The 27,862-nt window shown below is 41.3% G+C and overlaps 1 pseudogene; it reads right to left on the bottom strand.

Moving 5' to 3' along the window:
* Window positions 1–27,862, bottom strand: part of LOC116549100 — a 38,028-nt pseudogene that overhangs the window by 8,716 nt on the left and 1,450 nt on the right.

Here is a 27,862-nt window from a genome sequence, read left to right on the forward strand (position 1 = left end):
ATCCACTAAAGGACTGGGCTACTCAAAGGTGCAATTTCTAGGCTCTCAACGTTTTGCAAAGTGGTAACACAGAGACCTATTAAATAAATTCCTGCATGTCTTGTGAGAGCATTTTCTGACCTAATATAACATATTAGTCAGAATATTTATCACTTGTAGGTCCAAATTTGAAGAGATTTCAAAAATAATAAAACTGTGTGGCAGCAATGGGAGACTAGACAGGTATCCCAGATAGTCACTGTAATTTATAAAAGAATTTCAAGGCTGGGTGCGGTGGCTCAGGCCTGTAATCCCAGTACTTTGGGAGGCTGAGGCGGGTAGATCACGAGGTTAGGAATTCAAGACCAGCCCGGCCAACATGGTGAAACCCTGTCTCTACTAAAAATACAAAAATTAGCTGGGCATGTTGGTGCATGCCTGTAATCTCAGCTACTTGGGAGGCTGAGGCAGGAGAATTACTTGAACTGGGACCTGGGAGGTGGAGGTTGCAGCGAGCCAAGATCGCACCACTGCACTCCAGCCTGGGATACAGGGTGAAACTCCATCTCAGAAAAAAAAAAAAGAATTTCGAATACATCTTTTAAATGTGGTATCATAAGACAATGTGAAAAGAATCCTCAATTGGTGGTAGTAGAATAAATAGCTAGTAATTTAAGAAAAAAAATTTTGACTCATACCTCACATACGACACATAGATGCATGCATACATACACACTCTCTCTCTCTCTTTTCTCTCTCTCCAGTGAAATATTAAAAGAGTTAAATATTTTTATTATTATTTATTTATTTTTATTTATTTATGTATTTATTTTGAAATGGAGTCTTGCTCTGTCACCAGGCTAGAGTGCAGTGGTGTGATCTCAGCTCACTGTAACCTCTGCCTTCTAGGTTCAAGTGATTCTCCTGCCTCGGCCTCCCAAGTAGCTGCAATTACAGGCACCCGCCACCATGCCTGGCTAATTTTGTGTTTTTAGTAGAGATGGGGTTTCACCATGTTGGCCAGGCTGGTCTCACAACTCCTGGCTTCAAGTGATCCGCCCGCCTCAGCCTCCGAAAGTGCTGGGATTACACGCACAAGCCACCACACCCAACCAGAGTTAAGTATTTTAAAAATAAAACCAAGCACTTAAAAATCAGAATAAAATAAGACAAATAGGAAACATCTGGAGGAAGATTTTTTTTTTCTGAATTTAGGATAAAAGAAATCATAAAGAAAATGATTGATAGATTTGACTGTATGAAAATAAATTTATGTTTAAAAAAATGGAAAGACAAATGGAGAGGCTGGGCACAGTGGCTCCTGCCTATAATCTCAGCACTTTGGGGGGCCAAGGTGGGTAGATCGCTTAAGCCCAGGAGTTGGAGACCAGCCTGGACAACATGGTGAAACCTCCTCCCTACTAAAAATACACAAAAATTAGCTGGGCATGATGGTGTGCACCTAGAGTCCCAGCTACTTGGGAGGCTGAGGTAGGTGAATAGCTTGAGCTCGGGAAACTGAAATTGCAGTGAGCTGTGATCATGTCATTGCACTCCATCTTGGGCAACAGAGCAAGACTCTGTCTCAAAAAAAAAAAAAAAAAAAAAGGTGGAGGGACAAATGTGGAAATATTTGCAGAAAATCATAGACAAAAAGAAAGATTAAGGTTCTTATTTAAGACAAGCTCATGTAAGTAGATAGGACTAACGTTAGGATTCCAACAGATAAATAAATAAAGGAAAAGAATAAAATTCACAAAAAGTATAATTAGTAACAAAACATTTGAAAGACTATTTAAGCTCAATAAAAAGCAAGAAAATGCAAATTAACAGCACAATATCACCTTTTATGTATGCGTGTATATTAGCACATACATTGCATGCTTTTGCCTAATACTACACAGCATAGCAGAACTGGTACTCTTAGAATATGTGCGTGCCATTATAAATTGGCACAGCTCTTTGGAAAGCAATCTGCCAATATGTATCCAAATATTTAAATTTTATTTTAGTAATTCTGCTTTCAAGAACCTATCAAAAGGAATCAATTTGAAATATGAAAAAATCTGTAAGTAAAAAGACATATCTTTTAGAATTTTTCATAATAATGAAAAATTAGAAACCACTTGAATTTCCATCAGTAGGGAAATGACTAGAGAGGTTTTTATTCATCAGATATGGGAATTATGTAGTCATAAAGGTAAGTCTAAAGACTAGGTAGCCTTATTTAAAAATATGTAGTATAATGTTAACTGAGAAAAGGAAGAAATAACAATGGACAAAAAATATGATTATAGCTATGTCAAACACATATATTAAGAATACTTAAATTCAGATAAATCATGATATGAATGCATTTGATTGGTGATGTTTAAATTAAATTTTGTTCTTTCTGCTTTTGCTAAAATTATCTGTAATTTTATATTATTTTGGTCACTGTAAAATAAAATCAATTTTTACTTTAGGCAGGAAGGGATAGGAGGCCAAGGCAGACCTATGGAGCAGACATTTTTAGCAGTGGGGGGGCCTTGAAAGTTTCTTTGTCATACAGCAAGTACTCACACAGAACGAGGTCAAATTGGAAACCCAGGCTCAACCTCGACAGCCTTAACAGAAAAAGAAAAGTATTAAAATTCAACGACAAACACCATGTAAATTATTAACCCACAATTTGAACCATGGAGCAGTGGCGCTGAAAGGGGCTTCAGAGATCATCAAGCTCACCTCCACCTACCTCCCCTGCCAAGTACACAAACATAATTTTACAAAAAAGGAAAGTGAGGTCAGAGAGGCTAAGAGTCATGCTCAGAGTCACACAGCAACTTAAGTAGAACTGAACTTGAATTCAGATCCCTGACTCCTCACTCAACGCTTTCTGTTTTCTATCAGATCTTGACAAAAAGAACACATTTAGGAAGTGTCTTAGTGAAAAGAAAATATATAATTTTTAATTAAAAAGTATTTGTTAAAATATAAATAATAAACCAGAAAACATTTCCCACATACCCATGTATATCACCCTTTTAATTTTAATTGTAGCAGCATCTTTATAAATGAGAAACATTGACCCCATCCTCCCAAAAATCACATAAAAATGTTGGCAAGGCCTATGACTGAGCTCCGTCTCTAGCCAAATAATGGAGGAATAGAGCCAGACAGAAAAACAAAGCTAAATAGTAACATCTGGAAAAAAACATTCTCCTTGCCAAGGATCCAACTACCCCCTTCAGAAAGAACTTACATCTTTCTGGAGCTGTGCACTGTACCAGGCCTCAGGCTTGGCTGGGGTGAGCCACAGGTCCAGGGCCAGCTGCAGGACATGTCGCTCCAGGGAGGCAAGGCCACTGGCTGATGCAGGTTTGCAGGTATGGCAGACCTCTTGGAGGAGATGCTCTAGGGCTCTGGGGATAAGCACTGCCAGGCTGAGGGAAGGGTGGAATTCCAGCAGATAAAGCTTTTTCAAAGCCGGGCTTGAAGAAAAGAACAACGAATGACAATTTTACACAACAAACTTAATCTGTTTCTGAAGATATTCGAATTTTATATATTTATTTATTTATTTTTGAGGCAGAGTCTCACTCTCTCGCCAGGCTGGAGTACAGTGGTGCAGTCTCAGCTCACTGAAACCTCCGACTCCCTAGTTCAAGCGATTCTCCTGCCTCCCAAGTAGCTGGGGTTACAGGCACGTGCCACCATGCCCAGCTAATTTTTGTATTTTTAGTAGAGACGAGGTTTCATCATGTTGGCAAGGATGGTCTTGATCTCCTGACTTCATGATCCACCCACCTCAGCCTCCCAAAGTGCTGGGATTACAGGCATAAGCCACCGCACCCGGCCTGAATTTTGTATTTTTAAAGACCAATAAAACACCTCCTATATGTCCCGTGCATTATAAAAAACTGAGAACTCAGAGAGACCTCACAGTGCAGGAACCTGCTGGGTTGCATGACATGTTCTTTGCTTTAATGTGAACCTTTAAAAACAGAAAGACATAGGTGTATTTTCCAGAAGCTCAATAAGAATAACACTGTATAGCAAAACTGTCAATATTTCAGTAGTCAATATTTAGTCAAATATATGAAAACAAAATAGCTCAAAAGTGACTACATAAAAAACAAATAATTTCCATGGTTATTAATTTCAATTTTGCATCTGAATCATTATCCTTTAAAGGATCTTTAATCTTTATCCTTTAAAGGATAAAGATTCCCAAAATGTGAATGGACAATTTTTAAATTCTGTACATAACTGCTGGAATCATTCAAATTGACTGTAAGCGTGTTATATTTCATAAATGGTTGAGGCCAGAAGCAAAAAATAGTAAAAATAAAGCTCTTCAGTGGGTTATTTCTTTAGAAATAAAGAGTACAGCACAAGTCAAGGGTCCCTCTATACCCACACAGAACTGAAGGACATGACATTTCCCTTTACACTGATGTAAATGGGATCCTTCTTAGTCCTGAATCTTTAAGAAAAAAAAATCCCAAAGTCTGGAAAGGAATCTCATCAAGAATATAATACTTGCTTTTGAGACTATTCTGGCAGTTTTAGTGTCCATATAACACTAGCCTGTTCTGCCAAAAACCATTTCCTGAACAGTAGATGTTTGCCATAGCAAGCTGCACACACACAGCTGGTGTCAAGTTTATTACAGAGAAGAAGTCAGTCCTGTGGAAGACCTATGGAGAAAATGGGGAGTTTTGAGCCCGGGGCTCTTTCTCAAGAAATGAGAATCTCAGCTATTTGCTCCCAGGACACCCTGCCTGTCCTGAAGACAATACCATAACCCATTACGGCAATTTCTTACATAAAGTCTGCCTTTACTGCTGGACTGTATACCTCACAGGAACACAAAACCATGCCTGTGTTATTCACATCTGTGTGCTGAACAAATATTTGTTGGATGTTGAAAGGAAGTAGACAATTTCTCCACCCATTTGGAGGCAATTAAGAGATTGTGATCTAGAGCCACACAGATCAACCTGGGGCTTGTCACCTGCTTCCCAGTTTCCTCTACCCTCAAAGGTTACAAGGGAATGAGCGAAATGGTTATGCTGCCTATCTAGGGGGTGACAAAGTGTGTACCCTCTCTGAGTGACCACAATAAATTTAATTCTGTTCCTTAAATTGAACTCCTTGTGAGAGTCACAAGGCAAATCTGCAGAAACCTCTTTAGTGACACATAAAGAAATTCCTTTTTGAGAAACTTTTAAGCACATCCAAGTTTTATATATGTGGGCTCCTGTGGTACATCTGGGTAAATCCTCACAGCATTTCAAGAGCAACTGCTTTTCCCCCAGGCCTTTTTAAGACAATGGTGATTCTCTGCCCAGTGGCATATGTTTACATTCTAGCCTCCATTCTTTATTACTCACAAAGAAAACAGATATTCAACATACAAGGGAATCCCTCTTTCATGGCCTTTATACCTACTTCCCTCACCTCCTCCAAGCACTTGAGAAGTGCTTTATAGAGTAGTACTGAGATTTAACACTATATCCTTAATTAATCTAGAAGATTACATGTAAAATATCTAAAGACAACATCAACTTACTGGCTATGGTTGATGGAAATAAGTTGTTTGCAAACTATATTAAGGGGAAGTACAAAGGTATTGCTCTTGTCCAGATGATCCTCTCGCCAAAGCCTCTGGACATACTCCCTCTGACGCTCTATCTAAAAATGTAGCATAAACATTAAAATTGAGAAGTTAAACTTTCCCATGGACATGAGTTATGTGCCTTGACATGAGAAGGATTTTGTCCCTTCATGTCTCTTCATCATTTGACTAATTTTCATCCAGACATTGTTTTGAAGATTCCTTCGCCATGAGACATGCTGATCTCTCAGTCTGAGCCAGACAGCTAAGGGAAATAAAGGCAACTGACTTCAGACAATTTTAAGAAGTAAAAGAGGAATCTTTCTGTTAAATAATTGACTACATGGAAAAAATTTCAACCAGGTGGCAACAATCCTTTGTCTCTTGCTTGCTTCAAGCCATTAGCTTTTCCCTAGAGGAAATACAATATGATGATTTCTTTCAGAGTCCTAAAAATAAATCACACTTTAAAAAAATAATACATTAATGTCAAAAAGATGTATCATTAGTAGTTCTTTCACTACGAATAAACTTTGCGATCTAATGAAAACTAAGGTCATCAATTCCTTGTGAACTATTAACTCTAATTAGGGGTGGAAACCTCTCTTTAAGACCATAATTATACTGGGATTTCAACAATGCGAATGAGCTTACTAATAAGTATGCTGTACATGCTGGCCTAGAAAACACAGATTCCAGATCTGCAATGGAAGGAAAACACGATTTTCATTTCTGGCTGGTGTTTTCCATCCTCTTCTTGCATGTAGTATTTTAAAACCCAACTATTCTCACATGCTGGTTGAGGATGCCTCTCACTAACTGCAGGCGAAGCCTCAGGCAGATGAATTCCTCCCAGTAGGCCTTAATGAAATAGGTGTAGCTGAGATCAAGCCTCAGGCACCGGTGCATGATGTCCATCATCACTTGTACTAAGGTGAAACTCTCCTCAGTGTCTAACGTGTGCTGGTAGGCTTCAAAGTAACTGTCAAGAAGCTGCAAATAAGGTTGGTAGTCAGGGATCAGCAGAGGCAGCCCTGGGGCCCAGCAAAGAGAGGGAAGGCCCCACCATACTGTGGGCAGATGTAGTACCAATACAATGCAGCGCAGCTGGTAAACCTGCAGACAGAGTTAGAGAGGGCAAGGGAAAGAACACATGCTTTGGAGCCAGAAGAACTGGACTTGAGTTTGAGTTCCTGCTTCCATCCCCTCTTGCTCTGGTCTCCACAAATAAAAAGGGGGTTTTGTGATTATAATATATAATAACTATTAATTCCAATGAGACAACACATTCAGATGCTTAGTCAAATGTATTTATCTCCAACACCTTTCTCCAAAACTCATTCTCTTTCTTCCATTTTACTCCATCACCAAAGCTAGGTAGATGGCCGCCTGACTTCTAGTCTCAGCTCTGTTTCTAACTCCTCCTCTTTAATAGTTTGCTCACATTTCACCTACGCAAAAATGACATGGGTGGTAGAATGGAAGGCTGAGGGTAAATGTGCTTCCTATATTCAAAGTGATTTATCCCTGAACTCCTTTAGGATGGGCCTTGTAAACAGAACTCTCCGAGACATCAAGTGTGCAAAACCCCAGTGGAGCATCTATTTTAGTGGGGTTCGAAAGTCTTTTCTTTTTTCTTTCTTTTTTTTTTTTTTTTTGAGACGGAGTCTTGCTCTGTCGTCAGGCTGGAGTGCAATGGTGCCATCTTGGCTTACTGCAAGTTCTGCCTCCCAGGTTCAAGTGAGTCCCCAGCCTCCCAAGTAGCTGTGACTACAGGCATACGCCACCACGCCCAGCTAAGATTTTGTATTTTAGTAGAGATTGGGTTTCACCATATTGGCCAGGATGGTTTCAATCTCCTGACCTCAGGAACCGCCCACCTCTGCTGCCCAAAGTGCTGGGATTACAGGAGTGAGCCACCGCACCCAGCCAAGTCTTTTCTAAAAACCCAGAAAAGCTTCCAGATACTAACTGCTCAAGAGGGTTCTTAGTGTAGGAATTCAGAGAGATGCCTCTTGATCTTGCTTTTACATTTGTCTGTGAGCTTAAAGAATTTCTGTTCTGTGTGTAAATTCTATTTGTGCGTGATTAGCCATGATGCTAATCAGGAAAAGCTCTTCAGAGATCACTGGGTTGGAATTTCCAACTGGGACCCTAGGGCAAGATAAGTAGCTCTAATGTGTACAGTACATAATAAATCCCTTCTCCTGTTAATCTGTCTTTTGTCAGTTTCATTTTCAGGGCCCAAGCACTGAATCTAAGAAGGCAGAGAAAAAAGTTTTTCCTCTTCTACACAAAAGAGTTGAGCCCTTGAGAATGAATAACACACTAAGAATCAAATACTACTTTATTAAGAGATACTTTATTATGGAGGCCCAATGCTAAGTGTCAAGGAGGAAGAGCCTGGAGCACTTTCTTTAGCACCTGGTTTTGTAGGATGCCCTTTGGGAAACATGGGTCTAAGAAACCTTGGATAAACCTTAGTATGAAAAGGAAAACACCAAAGGAAGCTAAAAGCTCAGGTCACAGAGACGCTCCATAAGTTAGAAACTCACACATCAAGAGGGCAAAGTGAGGGAAGTTGGAGACCATCTTGCCTTAAAATGAGCCCCAGGGAAAATGAAGCCAGCTGGGTGATCTCAGTTACCTTCATTCACCAACCTCCGCTCTATAACACTCAATTATTACACAGCAGAAGACAACACAGAAATGAAGGAAGAATGACTGGATGGGGTAAGAAGCTTGTCCCTCAGTAGCCCCATGTGAAGATTAGGAAATAAACAATTACTTCCCTAACTCATTCTGGACTCACTTGAACCTTTTTACTGGGCCAGGGCAATCCCAGGAGCTGGTTTATCGTGTTTATACTTCCTTGACCTGTTTTTGTACAAAGAGTCCAATTGTTTGGTTATTTAGAAGGGGGAGTGTGTGGGGAATTGGGAGTGGGGGAAGGGTTCTTGATGGTGATTCCAACCTGATGATACCAGACTACAGAAGCCCACGCTAAATTTCCATTTTATTGTTGTTCATAGGGCTGTCAGACTTAGCAAATAAAAATATTGAACCTTTAGTCAAATTTGAATCTCAGATAAATAAATGCTTTTTTAGTATAAGCATGTCCAAAATATTGCACTAATTTATCTGGTAAACTTAGCTGTGGAGAAGGAAACTGTGGCTCTCTTTTTAAATTGATGAATCTTCTCCCAGCTTTGTGCTCAACCTCGAGAGTGTCTCAAACCATTGCATAATTTTATTATGGATTCTTTCCCAACAGGGGTGGGGCCATGATCTTTTTGCCTCATGGGTTCTATTTACCATCTGTGTGCTAACTGGCCCATTTCCATTTCAGCTCTGAGCTGGTATTTGTCTAGGACGTCTTCCCAGTCTGTCAAATGTCACCTGTGTGTGTCAAGGGCCAACTCTCAGGCAAGATAATATGTGGCGCACGCTGATAGTAAGCATAAAATATTGAAGAAAATGGAAAAATAGACAAAATAAATAATCTCAAACCTTATTGGGTTTATATTCTTTTTACTTCAATTCTTTTTTACTTCAGGGATTTAAAAAACTTCTAAAATAGTATTTTAGGTTAAATGAAAGCACAAACAAAATCTTTGCTAGACCCAACTTGTCACAGGACATTTTCTTTTTGGCTTTTCAAAGGAATAATCTTTTTATCCAGTGTATGTGTTCTTTAGTAGCTGCAGAAAGACTTAGCAGACAGTACAGTGTCACTAGGAGCTGGTTCAGCTAATAGCTGACTTCTCTAAGAATCCCTTGATCTACCTAAGTTAATACCAACTCTAATTTTATGAGCCTTCGTACATAACATGTTATTTTAAGGATTTAAAAGAACACAATATGTTCAAGCAATTCTTAACTCTAGTGATACCAATATATTTAACAATCAAAAACAGCTGAGGAAACTTGGCTGTAGAAATAGTACTGGGGGAAGTCAATTGTACTTTAGATAGAAATCTGGCTTATCCATTAAATATAGGCTCTTTTGACAAAATTTCTGACTTGGCCATATTTTACACTTTTGGCACTGATAGCTTCTATAGGGAATTTATTCTCAGGACAGAAATGAGGGAGAGATTTTCATCAAATGTTTTTAAGTCAAAATAGTTTCGTTTACTGTAGGAGGAACTAGTGGACAGATCTGACACCTTAGCACAGAATGAATCCCTGGCTGAACTGTGGAGAAATTGGTTTGTTTTTCAGTCTTCTCTGCCTTCCTCCTCTTCTACTGTCATTGAGTCCTACCGGGCCAGGCCGGCAGGGGCCTCCACAGGAGGCCCAGAGGCACTGAAAGGGAATGTGGGGAGAGTACAGAAAGGGGCAGGGTGCTGTTTAAAATTCATGCCTGGACAGATAAACTTGTGGAGTTTAGGGATCCTGTCTTAGTTACATTTCATACAACCTTTCCAGTTACTACACTGTACATCTAAATCACTCACTCAGTTGGTTAAGGTTCTAATTGGCAGCTTAAGGCTCCAGACAAATCCTGTAGAGGCCAGTTATCATTGAAAAAAAGAACATTTTTTCAAAGTTCAAGGCTTGCACTATTTAAGCCCAGCCAGTTGTTTTCCAAAGAGCGGGTGACCTACATCTCTAGGAGTAACAGAGCAACAAGAGAGTAGATGAAATGGTGAACCATCTATTCTAGAAAAACAATTCAAAGAAAACGTTTCCATTTCCCCATCTTCTGACCACATCCTAGTGCACTATAACCTGGTTTCCACCCTCACCGTGCTTCTGAAAGAGTCCTACAATGCCAATGACCACCTGACCAAGCTGCTTGGTTTTTAGGAGTTTCTTTCTCGACATTTCACGGAGCTCCACACTAGTAACCATCCCCTACTAATTAAAACTCATTTTTCTGTTGGTTCTCACAATACTATTTCTTCCTTGTTTCTCTGCCCTATTTAGTTTTACTCCTTCTTGTTTCATGACCTGCCCCTTAAATGGAGGTATATTACTCAGGGGCCAGGTGCAGTGGCTCGTGCCTGTTATCCCAGTACTTTGGAAGGATTGGTGGATCACTCGAGGTCAGGAGTTCAAGACCAGCCTGGCCAACGTGGCAAAACCCCGCTTCTACTAAAAATACAAAACATTAGCTGGGCATGGTGGCATGTGCCTGTAATCCCAGCTACTTGGGAGGCTGAGGCATGAGAATTGCCTGAACCTGGGAAGCAGAGGTTGCAGTGAGCTGTGATTGTGCCACTGCACTCCAGCCTAAATGACAGAGTGAGAATCTATCTAAAAAAAAAAAAAAAAATCTGTGAACATTAGGTGTGTTACTTAGGGCTGCATTTCAGACATCTCTGTCTTTTCCCGGTTGTTTTGATTCATCATTGTGGTTCAACCTCCACATTCATACCTCAGCTCTTAACTGTTCCTGAGCTTCAAATCTATAGCTCCCCACAAAACATTCACACCTGAGTTTCAGCAAACCCCCTCAAATGCCTTGTCCTAGGGCCTATGTTATTTTCCCCTGCGAAGACGCTCTTCCTCCTCCTGCATTCAGTTTCAGTTAATGGCCTCCTCCCTAACCCTCAGGAAGTTGTTTTAATTCCACCTTTACTCTCTCACTCCAACTTCCAGATCCAGTCTTCAAATCCTGCCATTTCCACTTCAGCAAAGCATTCTCAGGTCTGTTCCTCCTTCCTAGTCTCGCCGCCTCTCTGCCTTTCTATTCTTCTACTGCCACTGGATGTCCCCTCCTAACTTTTCAGGTCCCTGTTGCAATAACTGCACTTTTTTTTCTCAGGAGTTCTCTATTCCAATCCATTCTTTCACTTACACCAAGATCGCTGTTAAAAACAGCCATGATCATATTTCTCTCTATAGACATTCACCAATGACTTTCTTTGTAAGTTAAACTCTAAAATAGTATGATTAGCAGGTCCTTTACAGGCTGCACCCAAAACACATGTGTGGCTCGTTGCCACCCGTCATGCCTTTACATCCCCAGCCACAGCAGTCTTCCTACCATCCTCCAAGAAGGTCAGATTTTATTTCTCAAAATAAAATCCTCCAAGATAGTCCTTCCCATTCCCTTCCCCTGACATTCTAATGCTGTTTCGTCTGCCTAAGAATCTTTTCTTCCCTGCCAGACAACATCTTTTTTTTTTTTTTTTTTTTTTTTTCTTTTGAGACAGAGTCTCACACTGTTTCCCAGGCTGGAGTGCAATGGTGCAGTCTTGGCTTACTGCAACCTCCACCTCCCAGGTTCATGCAATTCTCCTGCCTCAGCCTCCTGAGTAGCTAGGATTACAGGCACACACCACCACACCCAGCTAATTTGTTGTATTTTTTGTAGAAACTGGGTTTCACTAAGTTGGCCAGATTGGTCTCGAACTTCTGACCCCATGATCTATCCACCTCAGCCTCCCAAAGTGCTGGGATTATAGGCATGAGCCACCGTGCCCGGCCCACACAATATCTTACTCATTTTTTGGTATCAAGTTTAAATATCTATTCTGTTGGAAAGACTTTCTAGCATTTCTTGCACCCCAACAGTGCTCCCCCTCCCCCAGGACAAATCTCTCTCTCTCTCTCTGCAGAGTCCCCATTACTCATGAATGTACTCAATTATAAGCTGTTAGTAACCAGGTTATAATTTTTGCTTGGAGATTGAATCAATTTTATAGATGATAAATTCCTTAAAGATACAGATAATTTTCACTTAGCTATCTATATGTCCCTGAATGGCTGGAACATAGTCCCTGGCAGAGTAAATACTTAATGTTTGGTAAGTAAACGCCTAACAATCGGTGATTATTAGAAGGGCTGATAATCCATGCTAAGGGCACAAATGAAGAGCAGTAACCCTGCAGTGTTTCATTGTTTCTTGGGATATGAACCATTCATTATACAGTGATGATTTAGTAATTTGCTGTTTCATTGCTTTAAACTCACCCTCGTAACATCACACTCAGCACTCTGTCCAATTGCTTTCACCTACCCACATGCGGCGTACACTTCTAAAGGCCATGATCAGGTCAGTTTGCCTGTGATTAGCAAACTGAGCACTGTCCCTGTGACAGCACGATGAGCATGAATGAAATCAGCATCCATTCTCACTAAAAGCATACATGTTATAAGAAGGAATTATACAGCCCTCTAACAAATGATACTTGTAAGATAAAAAAAATCTTTCACATTTTGTTTTTTGTGATGAAGAACCTCAGTAAAGAAAATAAAATTTTTTACATCCTTATAATTAGCTGAAATTATTTAAATAAAATAATTATTCTCTTGATTGAGAATTTTTCTAAAAGTCCAACTGAGTTTTACAAAGAAAAGAAAAGAAAAAAGACTGGATTTTATAAGAATGATTTTTTAGCAGATGTTTTGTCCCTTAGGCAAAAATACCTGGCATTTGTTTTCCAGACGAGCTGCTTCCAGAGTCCACATGTCATATAGCACAGCAAACCCGTTCACACGTGCATGGGCCCATGCCCAGTCCTGACCACTCTTTGGCTGGGTGCCCACTTTGTGACCTGGTAGGAAAGAGGGTGAGAGCATTTAGAAATGGGACTCCCAAGGAACCTGTTCCAATTAGAAATGTGCCCCTTAGATTATCAGCTCATCTCAGAAATAGAAATACTGAACCAGTCCCTGGGACGAACACTGAGTTCATACTTGTTAACTTCTAAGTCAATAGGAGTTTTTGTTATTATTTTTAAAATTTAGTTTTAAAGACTAATCTTAGAAATAGAATCAAAATTTAGTTAACAAGTAATCTATGCTAAAGTGTCTTCAAACTCACAATTTAAAGGCAAAGCATGCATTTCTCCTCCTCTAAAAACAAATCCCTGGTGGCTTAACAACAACTCAGTTTGACTTGCTATTTCCATCACTGTTAACCAAGTCAAAAATTTTCTGAGACCTTTCCAAGATATTCCTTAAGTATGTTAATTACTAACTTAAATCAATGAAGGTAATTTTCATTATTCAGCTTAAATTTTTTTTTTTACTTTATTATTGCTTCAAATTTTTAAGTTTTCTATTTCAGAATTAATATTCAAAGATAAGATATTTTCATGTGCTGAAATTTCAGTTAAATAACTATCACATATATGATGGGTACTAAGCAAGAGAAAGATGATCAGGAACTTCCCTAGCAACAGTTGGGAAATCATTTCACAATAGATGACTACATATTTACCAGTTAAACTGAAAGATGCCCATGTGGTTAGATGACTACTGACTAAGTATCTCAATCCAATTAAATTCTAAGCAGCTAGAAATACTTGCATGGTATTATAAATTAATATGGACAAAATGATGCATTAGTATGTAGGATAACCAGTAAAAATAAGAGCTAAGAGCTGAAAGTAAATATCCTGCAATGTTGGATGCCATCATTGTGTCCTGTAATTCAGATACCAATGGCAAAGATAGGACAAAGAGCTCAATCCTACATTAAATTAATTCTGTCTGGGATCTGAAAAGTTAGTTGTCAAACTTTCTTTGAGCAGCATTTTGTAACAGTATCAGTGTGAACTTTCTTTAATTACAGTCTACACATATTACAAAATAGCACAAACCCTCATTAAGTTTCCCTTTAGGTATTGCAATGTGTCTAGAAATTCTAAGCTCTTTGCAAATGTAATTCCAATGCTGTCATAGTATCCCAAAAGAATATTCTTACCTCATCCATTTCTAAAATTGGATCAATTTGAGTGATGCCAAAAGGAAGAGAAAATACAGGTTATGGGTTATTTGATTACCCTGAGTGACGATTCCTTCCTCTAGGGCTTGTCTGTATTTTCCTAGCCAGATGTTCTTGCATCTTGGTGGTTTCCTAATAGGAACCCAGGGCTGTCTCTGCTGCTAAATGCAGTTTCCTCAAGGTCCACGCTAAGAAAGAAAAGTCATTTGTTTCACTTGCTTACTTTCCTTCTCTTGGGGTCCTGAACACAGTGGGTGCTGCAGAAATGCCCCTGGGAGTCGAATCCCAATTCTTGGCTTAAGCCTGTTTTAGTCAGAGACCACCCAACTTAGAGTGCAGGTCACCAGAGTGGGTGAAGGGTCAGAGGTCGGGCCTTCAGCCCTGAGAGGTGAAAATGCAGGGGCCGTGCTGTCCCTTGTACCTCAGGAGAGCAAGGGAGGAACTGGGCCTGCCCTGCTCCCTGATGCCCCTGTCTCCCCTAGGCTTTCCCAGAAGGTGACACCCTCCTCCTCTATCCAACCCACCTTTCCAGCCCCCTCAGGCCAACGATCTACTTCTGAGTGTTGCACTAGGATTCTTATTGCTTAAAGTGCCCTAATTCCTTGTTCCCTGACACACAACCCCTCTAGCTATCAAAGGGCAGATCATGAGAAACCTGCCAGGGAAACAGAGCACAGAATGGACTGTTAGTTGTTTTTTTAAAGTCTACATAAACATTTCAACAGATCACAAAGAACACATTTATCTCTTCAGTCCTTGCAAGAGAAGTCAAAGGAACTTTTGTTTTTTATTAAGAACCTGGACATCTCTGTCTGTCATGACTGGAAAGAGCCTATTGTACTGAAATCCTGTCATCATGGTGGATTTGATCTTTAGTGGCCAAACGTGAAGAATTAAAAGCACGATTCTTGGCTGAACTTCTGGGTGGGTTGAACTTTAGGAGTACACGGGTGGTCATTCCTGGCTCACATATCAGTGTGACATGAGCCTTGGAGTGTGTCATCTCTCTCAGCCCCGCTCCAGCTGCCTCCTGTGGCCCAGTGACTAAGGCCCTACTCTAGAACTGTGTATCATCAAATTCATCAGTATAAAACTTCCTGCTGCAAAAAAAAAAAAAAAAAACAAACAAAGAAAGAAAAGAAAAGAAAAGAAATGCCCCTGGTCAACAAGCAGAGTCTGACCCACAGCAAGAATTACAACCCAGCCCTGAAAGAGTAGTCACCACCTCTATCAGAAGTGGGGCTTGAGCTGGAAACAGAACTGTATCTCTTCTAAACTGAATGCATTTTAGAGGTGGGGGTGTGTGTGCTTATTGAATTTTCACATACTATTGGATATGTGTTTATATTTGGAGTGGAGAACATTAAAAAGGAGCCCTTAGTGTTTTTTGTTTATTTGGGCAGTTGATTTTTTTTTTTTTAATCTGGCTTCTCACATTTTTCTTTCTCAGTGTAATGGCTGGCCACAAGCAGGAACACCGCCTCTAGTTCCTTCAGATCGCTCAGGGCTTCCTCATACGTGACATGCACCCCTTGCTGGTCCTGGGTGTGGATACAGCTGGCTTTCATGCTGTAGGAGTCACCCTGGTTCTCCACTTCCAAGAACTCCATGAATTGGATGCTGTGGACCTGGGGAAAGAAAGCCATGCCCAGATGTTACTGGAAAAGGGAGAGCTATATTTTGCCATCCCACATGGACAAGCAGCAGGCTTCTGTTCCCACACAGTGGGCTGCGTGTATGAAGCTGTAAATATTCTGAATGTATAAAAAGCATAAAAAGCTGTATGCAGAAAACATATATTAACAAAGAATGTTGGCAGGAAGAGGTAGTTCCTGAGGCAGATAACTAGCTGATGAGTTTGTTATCTGACAAATCCAGTAGCCACTGGAGAAAGGCAGGCGTAGAGCCTAGCGTGGTCTCTGAAGTCAGAATGTCCGGGCTCAGGTGCTGGTTCTGCCAGGATCTCATCCTGGGCAGGTCATTCAGCTTTTCCCAGCCTCCGCTTCCTCATCGGTAACGTGGAGACGCTAGAGACTACATTAGCTGCCGGGAGTATGTGACTCTGTGAGTGTGAGGCACTTGGAATCCTTCAACGTTAGTTAAAAATATTTTTGTTTTAATTCTATAAGTACTTCTAAAATACATTAGTACAGTTTCATGGCTTAGTAATGTACTAAGTTGAACAGTGCTCCCCAAAATTCATGTCTACCTGGAACCTGTGAATGAGAACTAATTTGGGAATAGGCTCTTTGCAGATGTAGTCAAGTTAAGATGAGGTCATGCTGGAATATGGTGGGCCCTAATTCAATGACTGGGATCCTTACAAAATGTGGAGACAGACACGTAGGGGAGAAGGCCATGTGAAGATGGAGGTAGAGATTAGAGGGTGAGTCAAGGAATGCCAAGGGCCATCAGCAGCTACCAGAAGCTGGAAGACGCGGGGAAGGATCTCCTTTACAGCATTTTGGACTTGTGGCTCCAGATTATGAGGGAATGAATAAATTTCTGTCGTTGTGAGCCACCCAGTTTGTGGCACTTTGTTTTGACAATCCGAGGAATCTAATACAAGTAAGGAGTATTTCAATCATAATGTTATTTTTCTTAGAAAACTGAGTGTCCACTCAGATTCCCTGAGAATCATTATTTTAATAATAATTACCACAATTTCAAACTTCTCCACTCTCCTCAAGCCTCAGAACTCCCTCCCAGGTGTGGTCTCTTCTTACTCCCAGCAGGAGCTTCTCCATGCCCCACTCCCCACCGCCACCCCTCGCCGCCCACCGGGCTCACACCTCTTCCCTCCTCCTTCCTCCGCAAGGTGGAAGACAGTGTTGCCCCCTTCTCTAGGGCCACTGCCTCCCACCTCAGCAGCAGCCCTGCTCCTTCGTGGATATCCCACTCCTCTCCGCTGGACTTCTGACACTGGAACGTGCACACGTCCCTCTCATTGTGAAACTTCCTCACACCCTTCCCCAGGTTCCACTGTGTGGCTCGCCTCGCTTCACTGTCCAGTCTCCTACGATGTTATCTATACTCTCCATCTCCATTTCTTCACCTTTCACTCTTCAACCCATTCCCATCTGGACTTTGGCCCCACCAAGCCACCCAAACCACCCTCGCTAAGACCAACAATGACCATTGCTCTACATCCAACAAACTTTCTTTCGTCATCTTATGTAATCTCTCAGGAGCATCTAACACAATTTAGTGCTTCCTGATTCTTGACTCGCTCTCTTCTCTGGGCATCTGGGACTGACACTGTGAAGTGTGTTTATTTTTCTCTACCAAGTCATTAAATGATGGCCACTCTCAAGCCGCCTCCTATGACTTCCTCTTTTCCTCCTCTGTTCCTTCCCTGGGAGGTGGCAGATACTTCCACAGCTGAGATTACAACCTTTAGACCATTTGCTCCCCAGTTTATGCCTCCAGTCCAGACCCCCTAGAGCTCTGGACCACACATCCAATTATCTATTTGGCAACTGCTCCTGGGCATCTCAAAGCCCCCTCAATTTTAACAATGATAGAATCATTAAGTCTTCCCCCACAAACCGAGGCTATCTCCAGCCCCTTTTACTAAATAGCATCACCACCCATCCACTTGCTTAGCACGACGTCTCTTTCTGCCTCACCTTACATGTCCAATCTATTACCAAGTCCTGTTAGTTTTACTTCCTGTCTCTCAAATCCATCCACTTCTGATATGGGAGGTGGGACAGGGAAGTGCTGGGTAGAGAAGGGCGGGGTTCCTGGTGAGGGCTCCACCCGTGTGTCTGTGCCCTCGGACCTAAGTGAGAACAGGTACTCCCATTTTTGTGCCTGAGTGTTTTATTTTCCAAGACCACTTTGGCCCACCACACTCCCCCATCCTGTGCCCATATAAACCCATGACCTTATCGGACACACACACAAGAGACTGAACATTGAGAGGAGCAGAGAAACAGAGCAGCAGAGAGAGGCAAAGAGCAGTGGAGAGCAGCAGAGAGCAGCAGGGCAGCATGGCAGAGAAGGAGGGAAGAGGCATCTGAACGTCCAGAGGAGTTCTGCAAGAATGGCTGAACTCCAGGAAGATTATCTGCTCTGCCTCTTCATCTTCTGGCTCCCCATCCATCTCACTGAGAGCCACCTTCACCACTCAGTAAAACCTTGCACTCAGCCTTCCGCCGGCATGTGATCTGATTCTTCGGGACACTGGGCAAGAGCTTGGAATACAGAAAGCTGTCACACTGGCCCTCTGCCCTTGTGATAAGGTAGAGGGTCTATTGAGCTGATTAGCATTCAAGCAGACAGCAAAGCTGAAAGGGATTTGTAAGACTGGGGTTGCAGGCACCCACCCCTAAACACTACGGTGGGGCTGAGAGCCCAAAGCACTTGCTCTGGCCTCTGCACCTGCATGCGCCTCCTAGGGGTTTGAGCTGCAGGGCCATTGAACAGGCAAGCCTCATCCCTGTCACACATCCTACGAGGGGAAATCAAGGAACTATCCTGTTTCACTTCTTCCCATCTCCACTACCCACTACCCTAGTCCAAGCTATTATATTTCATGAGGACTAGTCTAGGACCTTTTAAACTGACCTAGCCTCTTAAATGGTCTATGCATGACTCCTCTGGCCTGGGCTTTCCCTCCTCTCCATTTTACTCACTGCTGGCTGGGGATCTTTTACAAATACAGTTCTGATTGTGTCATTCCCCCTGCCCACTTTTATGTCCCTAAGAGGCTTCCCATTGGCCACAGAATAAAGCAAAACTCCTTAACAGGGCCAAACAATCTGGCCCATCTCTCTAGTCCAGTGTTTCTCAGCTGACAGTGATTTTGCCCCCAGAGGACATTTGGCCAAGTCTGGAGGTACTTCTGGTTGTCACGACTTAGGAAGAGGTACTGCTGGCATCTGGGTAGAGGCCAGGGATACTGCTAAATAACCTGTAATGGACAGGAATTATCAGGCCCCAAATTATCAATTAGTGCCAAGGCTGAGAAACTTGGAGCTAAGTTCCATTGTGCATCACCTTCCACCTCGTCTCTGTGCCCCAACCAGTCCTGTCTTCTTTTGGTTTCTTATGGGTGCCATGCTCCCTCTGGCCACAGGTCCTTTGCACAGGCTGTCCCCACTCTATGGAATGGTCTCCCTCTCCTTTTTACCTAATTAAATCCTTTTCATTTTCCAACCTCAGCTCAATCATCACTTCCTTAGAAACCCTCCTGCCCCAGCTTCCCCATAGTACTAAGGATCTCTCATTCCCTCTTTTGAGGAACTTGATATCCCTGTTTTACATCCATTTTTGTGATTTTTTTTGACCAATATTTGTCTCACCCACTGGATTACAAAGTACTATAAGGTTAAGGAACATGGCTGTTTATGTTCATCATTTTATTCTCATTGCTTAGCACAGGGCCTAACCCATAGTAGGTGCTTAGAAAATATCTGTTAAGTAAAAGAATGTATGAATGATTTTTATATTTGTGCATATAGGTCTCTTTGAGTCTATGATGTGTAATCTCTACTTGTGCTTTTAATATATGCCTGTCAAAAATCCTGTGTTTTGTCTTCATAGATTCTGATTTCATGTCACCATAGCCTAATATGTACATTCTATACGAGGGGGAGAATGTTCAGAATGGAAAGTGGTTTTTGGAGGGCAAAAAACATCTCATTTTTTTAATATATAAAGCACGGATACACACACTGCACATAAGCAAATCTATGGCATATCTCTGGCGTTAATCTGGGGAGATTAGGAAAAAGAAAAGTCAAAAAAGGGTATTTGTATGAGAAGCCATAATGAAAAAGTGGTTAAAAAACACTGGCCTAGATATCTATTTCTCTCTTTCTCTCTTTCCATCTATCTATCTATCTATCTACCTATCTATCTATCTATCTATCTGTATGTCTATTCTTATTATTGTAAAATACGTATAACATAAAATCTATCATCTTCCTTTTTAATGTATAATTTAGTGACATTAAGTACATTCATGTTGTTGTGCAACCATCACCATTCATCTCCAGAATTATTTTCATCTTGCGAAACTGAAACTGTGTGCCCACCAGACAATAATTCCCCATTTTCCCATCCTTCGAGCCCCTGGCAACCACCATTCTACTTTCTGTCTCTATGAATTTGACTATGCTAGGTGTCTTACACAATGTCCTTTTGTGGCTGGCATATTTTACTTAGCACAATCCCATCGAGATTCATACATTTTATAGCATGTGTCAGAATTTCCTTCCCGGTTCAGGAGGAATTATATTCCATAATAACTACGGAACTATCACATTTTGTTTCGTCTGTTGATAGACACTTGAGTTGCTTCCACATTTTGGCTATTATGGATAATGCCGCTATGAACATAGGTGTACAAATATCTTTTTGAACCCCTGCTTTCAATTCTTTTGAGTATATATCCAGAAGTAAAACTTCTGGATAATATAGAAATTCTATTTTAAATGTTTTGAGGAATCTGCATACTGTTTTTCATAGCAGTTACACCATTTAGCATTTCTACCAACAGTGAACAAGGGTTCCAATTTTTCCACATCCTCACCAACACTTGTTATTTTCCGGTTTTTGTTTGTTTTTGAGATGAGTCTCACTCTGTCACCCAGGCTGGAGTGCAGTGGCATGATCTTGGCTCACTGCAACCTCCATCTCCTGGGTTCAAGCAATTCTCCTGCCTCAGCCTCCTGAGTAGTAGCTAGGTACAGGCGTGTGCCACTGCACCCAGCTAATTTTTGTATTTTTAGTAGAGATGGGGTTTCACCATGTTGGCCAGAATGGTCTTGAACTCCTGACCTCAGGCGATCCTCCTGCCTCAGCCTCCCAAAGATCTGGGATTACATTGTGAACCACCAGGCCTGGCCTATTTTCTGTTTTCAAATATATAGAGAGAGATAGTATATTTTTATGTTTTAAAAAAATAATCTGATTTTCTTAGTTGTTATTCATGAGTCATTTAAACTGTGGAACCACTGGTTCCCAGTCTTTCATCTTACATCTATTAACTCTTTTAAAAACTATGCTAAGTAATTAGTTGTATAGAATCCTTTTATCTATAAATTTTAAGCAGTCATATCCTGGCTCTCTGAAGACCTATCAACTGCTTTGTGAGTGTGGCATTGCCTATAGTACAACTATAGGAACACTTTTGGAACCTTAACAAACAGGGCAGATTATCATCTGCTTAGATTGTTAACTGCCAATATCGGAAAGGTGGATGGGGTCGCTCTTTGGGTCCCTTCACTTCTATGGTTGTATAATTATTTTTTATGTGCTGTTTCTTAACCATTCAAGCAGAAACGTAGACACCTTCTAACAAGTAAATGTGAGCATTTCTAAACAATAGCTATGGTTCATAATATTTCGTCAAAAGGATACTTCAGAGCTCATCATTCCTCTAGCAGTGTCTTTTGTTTTGCTTTGCTTTTTGCTCTGCTTTAAGCATAAAACTTTCTAATAATTAGTAGCTTCCTTTGACTAGAATTCCAAAAATGAAATTATCTTTTCTTTTCTTTTTTTTTTTTTTTTTTTTTTGAGATGGAGTCTCACTGTCACCCAGGCTGGAGTGCAGAGGTACAATCTTGGCTCACTGCAACCTCCACCTACTGAGTTCAAGCTATTCTGCCTCAGCCTCCTGAATAACTAGGATTACAGGCATGCACTATGGTGCCTGGCTAATTTTTTGTAGTTTTGGTACAGACAGGGTTTCACCATGTTAGTCAGGCTGGGTTTGAACTCCTGACCTCAAGCGGTCCACCTGCCTCAGCCTCTCAAAGTGCTGGGATTACAGGCAAGAGCCACTGCGCCCGACCTGAAATTACGATTTCTTACAAAATGATTAGTACCAGTGGAAAATAGAAAAGATGCTGAGAAAATGACATGTTCCATAAAAAAATCAAACAGCTAAGATATATAAATTACCATGTTGGTTTCTATTAGCATTTAGCTCCTGTCTCTTGTTATGTAAAATGAGCTTGCCTTTGAGGAAAAAGAAACAGCTTAACGTGTTATACCTTATTCACTGTACTGGAAAAGACCTTTCCCAAAGTTCTTGTACAGCAGAATTTTATAAGACTTTCAGGCAATGGCAACTGGATTAAGTTCTGAGCTGATGAAAAGCAACAGTATTGTCAAGATGCCAACTCTAATGCCATCATCTATTTAAATGGTCATTTTTCCACTTTCCCATGCACATCCCATCATCCAAACCCTTTACAAAGGCATACATATTCTTTCTCTTTCTGCCATAATTTGCTGTCTCCCTCCCTTAGTCCCGTGTCTCTGAAATACATACTTATTCCACAGGGGATGCACTTTAAAGACCAGATGACCAAATTGCTTCATGCAGGGTTATGGCTCAGTAACTATAATGTTTCTTTATTTCCTGTTTATTTTCATTTTTTCCACAGTCATGTGGAAGACCCTCCCTCTAATGGTTTTGTGGTCTAGAGGGTTGATCCTTCAATATTATGTTTGGAGGAGTGGCAGAAGGAAGAAGGCAATAATTATCTGTTGGGGTAAGAAATAATATGACCTTTGCAATGACTCATATGTTTTTAGTTTGAAAATTAACTGATGCCAAGATGACTTTTGCCGAATATAGTAACTATAGAAAAATTGGTGGCCTATCATTCCTTTCACGATAGTGGCTTCTGCCATCACTTGTTAATGTGAATTTTAGGCCTTTCGGCAATATAGACAATACTTCTTTTTCTAGTTTTCCTTTTTCTAAATCATCTTGCATTAATTTTGGATAATAATAATTTAGCCTAAGAATCCCACCAAGATGTGTTAGGTAAATGGCTCAACCTATTGGCTACAATCTTTTAAAAAGAAAATCATGTTTTCTGCTCTGCTTTCTAGTCTGTAGAGTATATTATTCTTATCACAGTTCTGTGTTTGAACAGCATGATATACTTTGCAAAGCACTTTCATGTGCATGGTCTTTTTGTAACCTCACAACCATTCTGTTATAAGCAGAGATTTTCTTGTATCAAATGAACATTTGATACCTACAATGTGAAAGATATATATCCAACTCTCTACCACCTTTTGCCACCTGAACATCGTTAAGCATCTCAAACTTTTCATGTCCTGTACTGAGATCCAGATCTTCCCAACAAATCTGCTTCAACCAAATCTCAGTTGATGGCAACTCTAAACTTCCAAATGATTGGGCCAAAGCTTTGGAATCGAACTTGACTTCTTTATCTGGAAATCACGCCAGCTGTACCTTTCAAATACAACCAGATATGTTCTGGAAGTCTGTGGAAGCTCTGATGTCAAATCATTGAACATTCTATATATGTTATTTATTTAACGTCTGTATTTCTTCATGAAAAAAGTCTCATGATGGCAGAATTTGTGCTCATTTTATTCATTGCTGAATCCCCAGTGCTTGGAACAGTGCCTAGTTATGTTTCCTGGTCAGAATGTTTGTAGAATGAGTGAATGAATGAATGAGCAATAGGCTCACAGCCTGTGGGAACAAACAGGCCAACAGTCAAGCACAGCAATGTGCTCAGAGCTGTAGGGGAAGTAGACAAGTCGTGGCGAGGAGCACTTAGGTCTGCATGGAGATGTCAAGGGAGCCTTCCCAGAGAGGTGATATTTGAGCAGACTCTGGATAAGAGTACACATTTACCAAGGAAAGAGGAGTTGAGGGACAGGGGAGCCCAGAGTTATGGGTAGCTCTGCCCATTCAGGGGAGGTCTAGGCCCAGCTCCCTTAGGATAGACGTATAGGGACAGTGGAGAGAAATGAGGTCTGAGAGGTTAGCAGCAGCCAGATTGTGCCCAACATTGTTAGCTTCACCAGGGAGCCTGGACTTTTTCTTGTGACAAACAGGAAATTCACAAAGGACTTCAAGCAAGGGAATAAATGTGATTACATATGGGCAAAGATCCTCTGGAAATTTACAAGCCAGTGTAGCGAGCCATTCTCCCATTTAAAAGAATGGGCTGGGCACGATGTCTCATGCCTATAAGTCCAGTACTTTGACTCTGTCTCAAGAAACAAAAAATTCTCTGTTCCTCCACCAACCCTGGAATTAGTTTCCCTTCCTAAGGAGAGTCTAACCCTTCACGATCGGGCCCACTTTTCTGCCGCCTCGTCTCCTACCACTTCCTCACAAAGGCCTCTGCTACCAGCATGTCAAGTCCTGGCAGATCCTGAACATGCCACAGGGTATCCGGCCTCCACACCTGAGAAGACACACTCAAGATCAACAGCCAGGTAAAGGCTGCTGCCTCTCATTCTGGGGCTCTTTCTACGCTGCCACATGCCTTTAAGTAGGCTCACAGAGTGACAAAGTGGCCAAGACAGATGGTAGATGCCTTTTTTTTTTCTGGCACTGTTGTTGAATAAACATTCTTTGATTACCAGTCCAAGACTTTGATCATGGGATCAAACTCATTGGGCCCACGAAAGGGGTCTCCATTTTAGGAGCTTTCCTGAGATCTGGTAAGCCCAGAGGTTTGTTCCCAGCAGCCTCAGCCCTGAGCCAGGTGAGTTCAACCCAACAGAGTAACATCTGTGCCTCCCGTGCCCTCCATGGGATGAATCACACAGTCCAGAGCTGGATATCCTGGTGTAAACACTGACAAGGCCACACCCACGGGGTGTAGCTAAACCACATGGTCCTATTAAAGACAGACAGAAGATCACTTCCTTGAGTGTCTCACACTAAAATAATAGCAGCTAACAACTTTTAAGAACAAAAATAGGCACTGTTATTCTTATCAGTTATGAAAGCATAGGAAAGAAATATTGCATTAAGGCTGGGTGTGGCGGCTCATGCCTGTAATCCCAGCACTTTGGGAGGCCCAGGCAGGTGGATCACCTGAGGCTGGGAGTTTGAGACAAGCCTGATGAAATCCTGCCTCCACTAAAAATACAAAAATTAGTTGGGTGTTGTGGCGCACAACTGTAATCTCAGCTACTCAGGAGGCTGAGGCAGGAGAATCACTTGAACCCAGGAGGCAGAGGTTGCAATGAGCCGAGATCGTGCCACTGCACTCCAGCCTGGGTGACAGAATGAGACTCTATCTCAAAATAAATAAATAATAATAATAAATGTATTACCCCAAGAAGTTCCTCCTACAATGAATACAGCAGGGCAGTATTTGCCTATCCTCTCCTCCTTTGTTTCTCTTTCCTACCCAAACCCAAACAGAGAGACTGAGAGAGGGCTCTTTGGTAAGAACATTTTTAAAAATATCCATTAGCATAATAACATGCCACAGCTGTGGTTGGATCAATATTAGTAAAAGAAAGATGGATTTGTTTTATAGCATGTTTGTATTCCAAGTGTCTTAACTCTCCTCTCTAGCTCTACTGAGGGCCAAAATAATTGGGCTTGATGAGCTAGGACCCAGGGAGGCGGGCAGAGGGGTAAAGGAAGATAAGAGGAAGTCTGTGTGTGTCCTGCAGATTGAGTGAAGGTAAGACTCTAAGTGACTGAGTTGGGAAAATAAGAAAATATTTCCCAATATCTGGAGCTGAACTGTTCACTACACGTGGCCTCTTGCCACATGTGGCTGTTAAGCCTTTGAAATGTGGCTTGTCTGAATTAAAATGTGCTGTCTCTATATAAAATATATACCAGATCTTAAAGACAGTACAAAAAATGTACAATTGCTTAATGATGTATTAATATTGATTATATGTAGAAATGATACCTTACAGACATTTATATTAATTACAAACAATTATGTTATTTAAAATTTTGTGTTTCTTTATGCTTTTTAAAATGTAGCTACTAGAAAATTGTAAATCATGTATGCGGCTTGCATTATATTTCTGCTGGTCAGTGCTGTTTTAGACTGTGTGCATAGAACAACAATTAACAGTAAGATTTCACTCTTACACAACAAGCATAAGTCAGAGGTCACACTAGTTAGAATATCACTTGTTTGGTAGCTAAATTGATTTTGTCAATCTAGGATTTTTAAGAAGATAAAATTCATATTAAACTCTATCTTCAGGAATAAACTCTCTAGAGATTGAGAGTAAAATATTACAAGAGTATCTACAATAGTCCAATAAAATGTAAGCATTCTCAACTTTATTCCCAAAGAAAGGGGGTTAATGTGAATTTTGATTATTGGCATTTTGTTAGGTAGGACTGAACTTTTTATTTTTATTTATATATTTTGAGACAGAGTCTTGCTCTGTTGCCCAGGCTGGAGTGCAGTGGCACAATCTCGGCTCACTGCAACCTTTACCTTCTGGATTCAAGCAATTCTCCTGCCTCAGCCTTTGGAGTTGCTGAGACTACAGGCATGTGCCACCACCTCGCCAGGCTAATTTTTGTATTTTTAGTAGAGACGGGGTTTCACCATGTTGGCCAGGCTGGTCTCGAACTCCTGACCTTGTGATCCTCCCATCTCAGCCTCCCAAAGTGCTGGGATTATAGGCGTGAGCCACCACGCCAGGCCAGGAATGACATTTTATAGACTTCATAGAAAAATATGTTCTAGAAACACCAAAAGTACTAAGGGGCAAGCAGGTTTTTAGAGGGATAAAATTTTTTTTATTATTCAGCTCTTTGAAATTTTTTTCTACCTCTGTTTCAAGTCTTTTTTTTTTTTTTCTTTTGAGTCTTGGAAAACGGAAAAGAGGCAAACAAGATACATATAGCAATGTCAAGAAGGGTTTTCTAAGAGCTTCTCTGTAAGGATGTCAAGTTCTCCGGCCAGAGTAACAGAAAGGCCTCTCAAACTCTAGTTCTTCCTTCCCAGTGTGGCCTCCAGGGCTGCTTTAGCCACACTCTCCACCTGTGACTTGCTCTTAAGCAGACCTTGTATTTTCTTGGGATTAAAAAGCCTCTTCCCTAAGAAGCCCCCATCTGTTACTCCGTCATGTTAACTCATTCCAGGTCTTATCTAGAGGGTGGTTTTGGGAGGCAGGGTAATCAAGGAAGAGAAAACCTCAGCACAACACCTCACCTTGTGCTCAGCAGGCGTCTCATGGACGTAGTGGTGAGCGCCCAGGCCCTGTGATGTGCCCAGACCTCCTTTTGCCATATTTACCCAGGAACTATCTTCCATGGTGGGGACCAGGTTCCCTGAAACCAAGGTAAGACCCAAACTGTTATCAAGGTTCGCTCAACAGATCTGAAATAATTCAAAATTCCTAAGCAGATGCTCTGAAACAAAGAAAGAACAGAATCAGGACCCGCCCTGTGCCTAGTTCACCCTATAGAATACAACTTGATGGCAGGTCAACACTACTGTGGAGAAAGGGACACACCACCCTGGAAAGGGGCTGATTCCATGTTAAAAAAAAAAAAAAGAGGCCAGGTGCAGTGGCTCAGCCTGTAATCCCAGCACTTTGGGAGGCCGTGGTGGGCAGATTACGAGGTCATGAGATTGAGACCATCCTGGCCAACATGGTGAAACCCCGTCCCTAGTAAAAATACAAAAATTAGCTGGGCATAGTGGCCCGCAGCTGTAGTCCCGGGTACTCAGGAGGCTGAGGCAGGAGAATCACTTGAACCTGGGAGGCGGAGGTTGCAGTGAGCTGAGATGGCACCACTGCACTCCAGCCTGGCGACAGAGTAAGACCCTGTCTCAAAAAAAAAAAAAAAAAAAGGAAAAGAAAAGAAA

Source organism: Sapajus apella, unplaced genomic scaffold, assembly GCF_009761245.1.
Source record: "Sapajus apella isolate SASKATOON/1434 unplaced genomic scaffold, GSC_monkey_1.0 scaffold6, whole genome shotgun sequence".
In the NCBI taxonomy this organism is placed as follows: Eukaryota; Metazoa; Chordata; class Mammalia; order Primates; family Cebidae; genus Sapajus; species Sapajus apella.